The 12,081-nt window shown below is 44.4% G+C and overlaps 1 protein-coding gene across 1 annotated transcript in view; it reads left to right on the top strand.

Annotated features, from left to right (window-relative positions):
* Positions 1–12,081, top strand: part of LOC142099215 (calcium-activated chloride channel regulator 1-like) — a 57,394-nt gene that overhangs the window by 28,519 nt on the left and 16,794 nt on the right. The window lies entirely within an intron of this gene.

Genomic DNA, 12,081 nt, shown 5'->3' with positions numbered 1-12,081 from the left:
GTGATTGAGAAGGCCAGGACATATAGAAGATCATGCCTTTCAAATCATTGGGGAACCACCTGTGCTCTGTGGATGGGGCATTATTATCATGTAAGACACTCACATATTCCACATATAACCTACCATACATATCCCACTTGGGATTATGTGAGGTTAAATTACTAATACTTATGGTCAGTTCCTGTGTACTTAGTGTCCTTGGGAATTAATACTTACCAATATAAGCCTTTGTCATTATTAATTCGCAATTGTCACTCACCGTACCGTGAGTGCCTCTTCCCGGACATTTAGGAACCGTGGCCGTCCTCCATCCTGAGGGTCTGCGCATGCGCAGCCCTTTCCTATACTTCTGTGTATGTCCCTTTAACTCAATTGGCAGATCAGGCAACACTCCCTATATTAAGCACCTGTGGTCAACACCACGTTGCCTGATCTTGGAGTCTCATTCCCTATGAGTCTCTGAAGGTGTTCCTGTATTCCTCGTGTTTTCAGCGCTGCTGATTCCTGTGGTTTCCAAACCACTTCTACCTCTGTGGTTTCCAAACCACTTCTACTACTGTGGTTCCCATACCACTTTTACCATCAACTATATCATCGTGACTGTTAGCTGATTCCTATCCGCTGCCTCCGTGCACTACAGTCTTCCAAACCACTTCAACGCTATTACTTATTATTGTGACTGTTTGCTGATTCCTATCCGCTGCCTCCGTGCACTTCAGTCCTCTAATCCACATCATCGCTATTATATTTCACTGTGACTGTTTGCTGGTTCCTACCCGCTGCCTCTGTACACTCCAACCGTTACTTTACATCCACTCACCTGTTCCTCATCAAGTCCGTGAGCTGATTCCTATCCGCTGCCTCCGTGCACTACAAGCCTTCAGCCTGCAACTCGCCTGTGTTCATTATCGTGACTGTTAGCTGTTGTCTATCCGCTGCTTCCGTGCACTACAGCCTTCAGCCTACTACTCGCCTGTGTTCATTATCGGGATTGTTAGCTGATGTCTACCCGCTGCTTCCGTGCACTACAGCCTCCAGCCTACAACTCGCCTGTGTTCATCATCGTGACAAGTTAGCTGATTCCTATCCGCTGCTCCTGTGCACTGCAGTCTCTTCTCAGCTCCCCTGTGTTTCCTCGAGACTGCTGCTCTCATTGCCATTTGCTACTCTCCGTGATCAACAGCTCCTGGTCTACTCTGCTATCCCGTGTTCCATCGCTACTGACAACTATTGGTTGCTACTGGTTACCTCCGTGTACCGCAGAGCCCTGCTGCTGCTGACCGCGCTACCATCCATCTACTGCTGATCCGCTCTCCACGCCTTCACGTGTCCCGCAGGTCTACCCTCCTGTCTGCATTGGATTTATATTTCATCTACTACTCCTCTGCTGGATCATCTCCACTCTCCTGGGTTCTGCGTGAGTCCAGTTCCACGTGTTATTGATTCCTGTGGATTCGTGTCCCTGTTGGTCTACTTATCTGTGCGCTGCACCTACTGACCGCTGCCTCAGGTATCCTGGGACTTCTAATCCAGCCGGCCTCCTGCCGCTCAGGTATCCCTGCACTCCTATTTGACTACCTGCTTCTGAACCACGGTATGCATACTTCTCATTGACTGTGCTGGTGTATTGCATATCTTGCTGGACTGTGTTGGTTCTCCTCTGGAGTCTGCTATCCGCTGAGTCTATTGCTATCATTGACTGTGTTAACTTGTGCTGGACTACTTCAAGAGACTTCCTATATTTGCAGACCTGTTCAGTCATTTATATATATATTGTGCATGTTACTGTGGATCGTATATAAGGTGCCTGTGTATATCCTGTGTTGCAGTCTCTCCCCGTGCACCTCCTCACATATATATTCAGTGGTACAACTTGCTAGTAGCAGACCACTGATCCCTGTTTCCAGTATCACCTGTTCCAGTATCCTCTCACATAGCAGTGGTACAACTTGCTATCGCAGACCACTGACTCCCCGGATACCTCCACTTGGATTCCATTCCTTCACTCAGACAGCGGTACAACTTGCTATCCGCAGACCGCTGACTCTCATCACCTCCTCGTTTCTGTTGGACATTCCTCCTCACTATAGCAGTGGTACAACTTGCTTTCGCAGACCACTGACTACCTTCACGTGTCCTTGTCCTACAGTTCCTCGTGTACTATTACCTCCATATTACCAGTGCTGCTAGTCATAGACTTTCCTGAGCATCTCATCATCTGCTGTTTCCTGTTCCGTGATCACCCAGCTACCAGAGTACCCTATTACCACCTACATTGCTCTGGTAAGCCTACCACCTGGTGATCCCTGGGTAAAGACTCCTAGTGCCCGTGACAGTAAGATCAGGCCATGACAGACCCAGATACGGAACCTACAGCCAAAGAGATGCTGCAGCATCTGGTCAGCCGTGTAGAGCAACAGGATGCCCGCCAACAGCTGTTACTTCAGTGTTATCAATCGTTAACCTCCCAAGGAACATCTGGACAGACAGTGACAGCTACTACTGAGGCTCCTGTGCTTTCCTCCGTTTCCCCAGTGCCATCCCAGGTGTCTACAGCTTCTACGCTTCACCTGCCTACTCCGTCAAAGTACGATGGGGACCCCAAAACTTGTAGGGGTTTCCTTAACCAATGTTCAGTCCATTTTGAGCTCCAACCTCAAAATTTTTCTACCCATCGTTCCAGAGTGGCCTATCTTATCTCTTTGTTTTCTGGACAAGCCCTGGCTTGGGCCTCCCCTCTGTGGGAAAGAAACGACCCAATATTGCAAGATAGTGCCAAATTCATTGCTACATTTCGAAGTGTGTTCGATGAACCAGGTCGTGTGACCTCCGCTGCTTCCAGCATCCTCCGTCTGCGACAAGGATCTCATACAGTAGGACAGTACGTCATTCAATTTAGGATCTTAGCCTCTGAACTTCAGTGGAACACTGAAGCTCTAGTTGCCGCCTTCTGGCAGGGGCTCTCCGATAAAATTAAAGATGCACTGACTACCCAGGAGCTTCCTTCGTCACTTGAAGATCTGATCTCTCTTTGCCATCGTGTTGATATGAGATTTCGTGAAAGAGAGGCTGAGAAAACAACTTCTGCTAAAGCACCTCTTCGTTCTAACCCTCAATTTCGTCCAGTTTCACCCTCTGTGATTCCCATGGAGATAGGACGTTCCAAATTATCTTCAGAGGAGAGGAAACGAAGAGTAAAGAATAGACTCTATTGTGCCGATTCCACTCATATGCTCAGCTCTTGCCCTAAGAGATCGGGAAATGCCAGGCCCTAACTAGTTCTGGAGAGGTGAAGTTAGGGTCCCTGGAGTCCTCTCCATCTTCCATGAAATCTAAAGTCTGTGTCTTTGACGTTACGATTTCCTGTGCTACCAAAACCTTTGAGTCACAGGCATTGATTGATTCCGGAGCAGCAGGAAATTTTATTTCCAAATCATTAGTAAATCAATGGTCTCTACCTGTGATTACCTTAAAAACACCCATTACTGTGACGGCTATAGATGGATCACGTCTCATCAACGGTCTCATCACTCAGAGTACGTCTCCAGTAACCCTTCAGATTGGTGCCCTGCATCATGAAGAAATATCGTTTTTAATCCTTCCTGTTACGACAAGTCCAATTGTCTTAGGCCTTCCATGGCTTCAGTGTCACTCTCCCCAGATTGACTGGCGCACCCCTCAAGTCACGTCTTGGGGGTCTGAATGTCACCATCGTTGCCTTTCCCAAGTCATTCCTCTCAAAGTACAGCAATCTTCCATCTCATCTACCTCACCGGGACTCCCTCCTCAATATGCTTCATTTACTGATGTTTTTGATAAAGCTCAGTCTGAACGTCTTCCTCCTCATCGTTCTTGGGATTGTCCGATCGATCTTCTACCTGGCAAGACTCCACCCAGGGGCCGGGTCTATCCACTCTCGTTACCTGAAACTCAAGCTACATCTGAGTATATACAGGAGAACCTCCAGCGTGGGTTTATTCGACCTTCCACCTCTCCCGCTGGAGCTGGGTTCTTCTTCGTTAAAAAGAAGGATGGATCTTTACGCCCTTGCATAGATTTTCGTGGACTCAATGCCATTACTATCAAGAATCGGTACCCCATTCCGCTGATCACTGAGCTATTCGATCGCATCAAGGGAGCCCGTATCTTTACTAAGTTGGATCTTCGTGGTGCCTACAATTTAATCAGAATCCGTTCCGGTGACGAATGGAAGACAGCGTTTAACACCAGAGACGGGCATTACGAATATCTGGTAATGCCGTTCGGGCTGTGTAATGCCCCCGCTGTTTTTCAAGGTTTCATTAATAAGATCTTCCGGGACTTATTATATGTATGTGTCGTCGTCTACCTGGACGACATATTGATCTTTTCACAGGACCTGCCTTCTCACCACCAACATGTGGCAGAAGTCCTTTCCAGGCTACGGAAAAATTCATTGTTCTGTAAATTAGAAAAATGTTCATTCGAATTACCCCAGATTCCATTCTTGGGGTATATAGTTTCCGGAGTTGGCCTGAAAATGGATCCCGACAAGGTGAATGCTGTACTACATTGGCCCCAGCCAACTACTCTTCGTGCCATCCAGCGTTTTTTAGGTTTTGCCAATTACTATAGACGCTTCATTCAAGACTTTTCTTCCATTGCATCTCCTATTGTGGCCTTGACTAGGAAGGGGGCTAATCCTAAGCAATGGTCACCTGAGGCTCTTCAAGCCTTTCAAATATTAAAAGAGTCCTTCTCTTCGGCTCCAATCCTTCGACAGCCTGATGTGACACTCCCCTTCTTCCTGGAAGTAGATGCCTCTAATGTGGGCTTAGGAGCTATTCTCTCCCAACGCTCGGAACAGCAAAAATTTCATCCTTGTGCCTTTTATTCTCGGGGTCTCCTGCCCGCAGAGAAGAATTATACTATCGGAGACAAGGAGTTACTGGCTATCAAAGCTGCATTAGAGGAATGGAGATACTTACTGGAAGGAGCTCGCCATCCGGTGACGATCTTCACAGATCATAAGAACTTGTCATATCTCCAGTCTGCCCAGTGCTTGAACCCTCGTCAAGCAAGATGGTCTCTTTTCTTTTCCCGTTTTGAATTAATAATAACCTTCAAACCAGCTTCCAAGAACAAAAAAGCTGACGCTTTATCTAGAGCTTTTATGACGTCCTCTGATATAGAAGAGGTTTCCAACCATACCATTCTAGACCCCAAATGTATCTCACTGGCTGCTTCATCCACCAAAACGCTACCATTTGGGAAGACCCTCGTGCCTCCTACTCTAAGGAGGAAAATCCTTTTGTGGTTCCATGCCTCTCGTTTTTCTGGGCACGCCGGTGAACACAAGACCTTTGAGATTCTCTCTCGAAGTTACTGGTGGCCTTCAATGAGGAGAGACGTCAAAGAGTTCATTGCTTCCTGTGAGCTATGTTCCCAGTTTAAATCCTCCCGCAGAACTCCAGCAGGGTTGCTGCGACCACTACCCATTCCGTCCAAACCGTGGACCCATATTAGTATGGATTTCGTTACTGACTTACCACCTAGTAAGAATCATAACACTATTTGGGTGGTGGTGGACAGATTTTCGAAGATGGCTCATTTCATTCCTCTGGCTGGTTTGCCTTCCTCATCCATTCTGGCTGAACATTTCATTAAAGAGATCTTCCGTATCCATGGATGTCCGTCTGAGATTGTGTCGGATAGAGGAGTACAATTCGTTTCCAGATTCTGGCGAGCCCTTTGTAAAACCTTGGGCATACGATTAGCACTCTCATCTTCTTACCATCCGCAATCTAACGGACAAACTGAACGTGTCAATCAAGATCTTGAGACTTTTATAAGGATGTTCTCATCAGCCAATCAAGACAACTGGGTAGAGTTGCTCCCTTGGGCTGAATTCGCCCATAACAACATGTATCATGAGTCATCATCCAAAACTCCATTTTTTGTGGTCTACGGTCACCATCCGTCTTTTCCGGAATTTCCTGCCCTCCCGCCCACCCAAGTTCCTGCGGTGGAGATTGCTTGTCAGACCTTTAAAAATATCTGGTCTCAGGTCAAAACCTGTTTAAAGAAGACATCTATCAAATATAAATCTTTCGCAGATAAGAAGAGGCGGGCTATTCCACCACTAAAAATTGGAGATCGTGTCTGGTTATCTACTAAAAACATTCGTTTGAAGGTTCCATCTATGAAATTCGCCCCTCGTTTTATTGGTCCATATAGGATCATTCAAGTAATCAATCCAGTATGTGTGAAACTTCTTCTTCCTAAGAATCTTCGGATTTCCAATGCCTTCCATGTGTCTTTACTCAAACCTCTTATCATCAACCGTTTCTCAACTCCTCCCTCAGCTCCGCAGCCAGTTCAAGTTCATCAGGAGGAGGATTTCGAGATTACTGAGGTATTGGATGCAAAAATTTCGCGAGGAGTCCTCCGTTTCCTCGTTCATTGGAAGGGCTTTGGTCCTGAGGAGCGCTCTTGGATCAAAGCTGAAGATCTTAATGCTCCTGCCCTTTTGAAGAAGTTCTACTCCAAAAATCCGGACAAGCCCGGTTCCAGGCGTTCTGTGCCCACCTTTAAAAGGGGGGGTACTGTCACTCACCGTACCGTGAGTGCCTCTTCCCGGACATTTAGGAACCGTGGCCGTCCTCCATCCTGAGGGTCTGCGCATGCGCAGCCCTTTCCTATACTTCTGTGTATGTCCCTTTAACTCAATTGGCAGATCAGGCAACACTCCCTATATTAAGCACCTGTGGTCAACACCACGTTGCCTGATCTTGGAGTCTCATTCCCTATGAGTCTCTGAAGGTGTTCCTGTATTCCTCGTGTTTTCAGCGCTGCTGATTCCTGTGGTTTCCAAACCACTTCTACCTCTGTGGTTTCCAAACCACTTCTACTACTGTGGTTCCCATACCACTTTTACCATCAACTATATCATCGTGACTGTTAGCTGATTCCTATCCGCTGCCTCCGTGCACTACAGTCTTCCAAACCACTTCAACGCTATTACTTATTATTGTGACTGTTTGCTGATTCCTATCCGCTGCCTCCGTGCACTTCAGTCCTCTAATCCACATCATCGCTATTATATTTCACTGTGACTGTTTGCTGGTTCCTACCCGCTGCCTCTGTACACTCCAACCGTTACTTTACATCCACTCACCTGTTCCTCATCAAGTCCGTGAGCTGATTCCTATCCGCTGCCTCCGTGCACTACAAGCCTTCAGCCTGCAACTCGCCTGTGTTCATTATCGTGACTGTTAGCTGTTGTCTATCCGCTGCTTCCGTGCACTACAGCCTTCAGCCTACTACTCGCCTGTGTTCATCATCGGGATTGTTAGCTGATGTCTACCCGCTGCTTCCGTGCACTACAGCCTCCAGCCTACAACTCGCCTGTGTTCATCATCGTGACAAGTTAGCTGATTCCTATCCGCTGCTCCTGTGCACTGCAGTCTCTTCTCAGCTCCCCTGTGTTTCCTCGAGACTGCTGCTCTCATTGCCATTTGCTACTCTCCGTGATCAACAGCTCCTGGTCTACTCTGCTATCCCGTGTTCCATCGCTACTGACAACTATTGGTTGCTACTGGTTACCTCCGTGTACCGCAGAGCCCTGCTGCTGCTGACCGCGCTACCATCCATCTACTGCTGATCCGCTCTCCACGCCTTCACGTGTCCCGCAGGTCTACCCTCCTGTCTGCATTGGATTTATATTTCATCTACTACTCCTCTGCTGGATCATCTCCACTCTCCTGGGTTCTGCGTGAGTCCAGCTCCACGTGTTATTGATTCCTGTGGATTCGTGTCCCTGTTGGTCTACTTATCTGTGCGCTGCACCTACTGACCGCTGCCTCAGGTATCCTGGGACTTCTAATCCAGCCGGCCTCCTGCCGCTCAGGTATCCCTGCACTCCTATTTGACTACCTGCTTCTGAACCACGGTATGCATACTTCTCATTGACTGTGCTGGTGTATTGCATATCTTGCTGGACTGTGTTGGTTCTCCTCTGGAGTCTGCTATCCGCTGAGTCTATTGCTATCATTGACTGTGTTAACTTGTGCTGGACTACTTCAAGAGACTTCCTATATTTGCAGACCTGTTCAGTCATTTATATATATATTGTGCATGTTACTGTGGATCGTATATAAGGTGCCTGTGTATATCCTGTGTTGCAGTCTCTCCCCGTGCACCTCCTCACATATATATTCAGTGGTACAACTTGCTAGTAGCAGACCACTGATCCCTGTTTCCAGTATCACCTGTTCCAGTATTCTCTCACATAGCAGTGGTACAACTTGCTATCGCAGACCACTGACTCCCCGGATACCTCCACTTGGATTCCATTCCTTCACTCAGACAGCGGTACAACTTGCTATCCGCAGACCGCTGACTCTCATCACCTCCTCGTTTCTGTTGGACATTCCTCCTCACTATAGCAGTGGTACAACTTGCTATCGCAGACCACTGACTCCCCGGATACCTCCACTTGGATTCCATTCCTTCACTCAGACAGCGGTACAACTTGCTATCCGCAGACCGCTGACTCTCATCACCTCCTCGTTTCTGTTGGACATTCCTCCTCACTATAGCAGTGGTACAACTTGCTTTCGCAGACCACTGACTACCTTCACGTGTCCTTGTCCTACAGTTCCTCGTGTACTATTACCTCCATATTACCAGTGCTGCTAGTCATAGACTTTCCTGAGCATCTCATCATCTGCTGTTTCCTGTTCCGTGATCACCCAGCTACCAGAGTACCCTATTACCACCTACATTGCTCTGGTAAGCCTACCACCTGGTGATCCCTGGGTAAAGACTCCTAGTGCCCGTGACAGCAATAAGCCTGAAATAATATTTTCTCTAGGGTAAAGGATGAACATGTTATATAGATATATATGACTATATCTTTATTCATATGAGATTAATAATAACGACTGTGATTGTATGTTGCGAAATTACTCATATCTCCTGGCACTCTTGATGGATAATAGTCAATGACAACATAAGCATCTGCCACCATTAATTTGTAACAAGCCTAATAAAACTTTGCCCTTAGAGTAAAAATTATAAAAATAACATGTGAGAATGTTCTATATGTATACATGATAACATCAATTTGGGACTAATAATAACCCTTTGATAGCTACAATGATGTCTGCATATGTCATGAACGAATACCTTGATTAGACATATTATATCAGTTTACAGTGGTCTCATTAATAAACAATTTAAGTATAGATTAGACCCACGCAACAAGCTATATGCAATTACAACATGAATCTGATATTCAATAGATTCAACCGGCTTTCCCTATGGGTCATTTTTATTTCTCTTACACTTCATTTCAATCTTTCTCACTTCTATATTTTTTTTAATTCGCCGACTATTATGACATTTGGTCATCTATCTAAAAAAATTTTTAATAATAATTATCAATAAATTGATTTTATATTTATTCTTATGGACAGGAGTGCCTCGCACACTACTTTGTTCAGCTGATATTTATTATCAACTGTATCTTCTCAATGTCAAGACACCCTTTCCATCAGAAAAGAAATGCTGTAATATGAGGTGAAGATAATCATTCAGTATTGTTAATCAATGATTAACATTGGCCTTGCATTTGAAGGCAGTGACATGAGACTGCACTTCACATCATAACAGAATTATTCAATTTTGGGAACATGCACTCAGGGCTTAAGAGTTCTTTAGTTCTTTGTACTAAACTGTTTGTCAAGAACATGGTGAAGGATAATCATTTGACTATCACCTTGCTCCATTGCTTGACAATCCAATCTCCAAACTATTTGCATCACTCAACATGCAAATACGCATTGTCAGTTGTGATGAGCGATTTATATACTGCTGCCCAACTATGCTATCCTACTATGTGGAGTTCTTGTCAGGACGTTTTTTTATTAAACTGACTGCTTGTGTCACAGGTTAAAATTTACATTCATTTGATCTGCAGCTGTTTGGCTATTTTGCCTTGCATTTTGAATTAATAAACAGATATCAAGATCCTGAAGTATGCACTTCTGCCAACTATTGCCCTTTGCTGCTGTCCTACCTTTTATTTTATGGTACCATGCAATGAATGACTCTGTGTGACACATTAACATTTATTTTAGCATTTTCGCTGTACTACTGTACATACAATTAAATATTGTATGCATGCAGATTATTATTATATTATTACAATGTTCAAAGAGAGTGATTCATGTACAGCTCCCTCCAATGTCCGTCATGTAAAAGTTCAGTTTCTAGCAACAACAATTTTTTTTAAAAAAAAACTTGTTAGACAATGATGACTGAATGTGAAAACCAAAACTCATCAGGGTAGAGATTATGGCTAAAATACAGTCTACCATAATTAGTACATATATCTACAATCTGGCAACCCTAGAGAGTGAGGTAGATGAGCTGGGTTGTGCAGCTATAAACATGTATTTCAAAGATAGAGGGGTGGGATTACATGTGAATGGCATGATCAACATTCTATACAATATGTTTTTTTCACATTTTCTTCAAATCTGATGACTAACAGATGTAAGTGGGACTCCAATATGTATTGGTTTACCTAGGATAGTCCTATTTTTTCCATATGAATTCTTGATATTTCCTCATCCAAAATATCTCACTTATGTAGCGCCGACATCCGAGATGGGCTGCGTATGTGCAGCTGACCGGTTCCTGACTGTTATAGAACTACATCTCCCAGCATGCCTGGGGATGAGATCTGACATTAAGAGTCACACAGAGGTGGTGCAGAATGGGAAAGTGAGCAAGGGATGCTGGTGAGAAGTAGGGCAAAGCTTGCAACCAATGGAAGAATCAAGTGTAAGCATTGCAGTAAGAGGTGGAGAAAGTCTGCCAGAGCAGAAAAACAGAGCTTGTGACTGAAGCACCAGGGTGAGAAAGCAGTAGAGTGAAGAAGAGGCGAAGAAAGGGAAAAAGAGAGCGTGTAGAGGGGAGTGGATGCAGCTGCCAGCCTTCATACCTGAGCGAGGCCATGTTGCCAGAGAAGCTGGAGATCAATGAGATAAGTAGCAGCCAATTTCTTGAAAGGACTCAAGGGTAAATTTATCAAGCTGCGAGTTTCTAGTGGGTTTGAAAAGCAATCAGATTTTAGCTGACATTTTGTGGAATGCTCTAATTAAATGATAACTAAAATCTGATTAGTTGGTATAGGCAACATCTCCACTTTTCAAACTTGCTGGAAACTCACAGCTTGATAATTTTACCCCTGAGCCTTTTTTGCTGTTCGTTAGATAGGGAACTGATCAGGAGACCTGAAGATTTATGTGTAAAAACCCTTTTGCAGGACTGTGTTTTAGTATCAAGGGTGTAGAGCAGAGAGAGATAGTTTGAAGCTTTAGGACAGAGATACTAAAAGCAAATCCATTTCAGTAGAAACCTTACAAGTGTGAATTGTGACACAGGTTAAAGTGGAGGAGACAGTGAGTTGCAGCATCACAGTAAAAAGGAGGGAACAGTCTGTATTTATTACAGGTGCTTCTGCATCCATATTGGATTGTTCTTATGTGACAGAGAAGGAGTGTTGTTCATAGAATCTTCAGAGGAGATCTAATGTTCTATCAGGAAAAAAATAACCAAAAGTGCTATTATCAGAAATCATGCGTGCTTTGTCAAGTTAAGTGACTCAGAAACACTGTGCTATTGGATTGTTCATCCCTGTTGTATTCCTGTATGTCAGAACTGGGAACAAGTAGAGAGGACTTTACATCTTTGCCATTCTCTGATATCAAAGACATGAACTTCTATGTTTGCTTTTTCAAACTATATCGCATTCTCTATGTTATTCGATTTGCAGCAAGGTTGAATGTAATAATAGTGCATTATCATAAAAAAAAGTTTATGTGATTAGAGTTTTGTTAATGCTCTCAGCTAACATGTAGATAAGTGGCCTGAAGGTACCTCTTAATGTGATAGATGATAGAAAGTGGGAAATGTACAAATTGTGTATATGTATTTGTATACACTTTACTGCTATCTTAGGATATTGCTGATAATTCTTGTCTAATGTTTAAATTGTTTTCATTGAAATATATCTACCTCTAGAAAAACATT

The sequence above is a fragment of the Mixophyes fleayi genome, chromosome 8, assembly GCF_038048845.1.
Source record: "Mixophyes fleayi isolate aMixFle1 chromosome 8, aMixFle1.hap1, whole genome shotgun sequence".
In the NCBI taxonomy this organism is placed as follows: Eukaryota; Metazoa; Chordata; class Amphibia; order Anura; family Limnodynastidae; genus Mixophyes; species Mixophyes fleayi.
The sequence above is the reverse complement of the archived record's forward strand: the minus strand, read 5'-3'. Positions and strand labels throughout refer to the sequence as shown.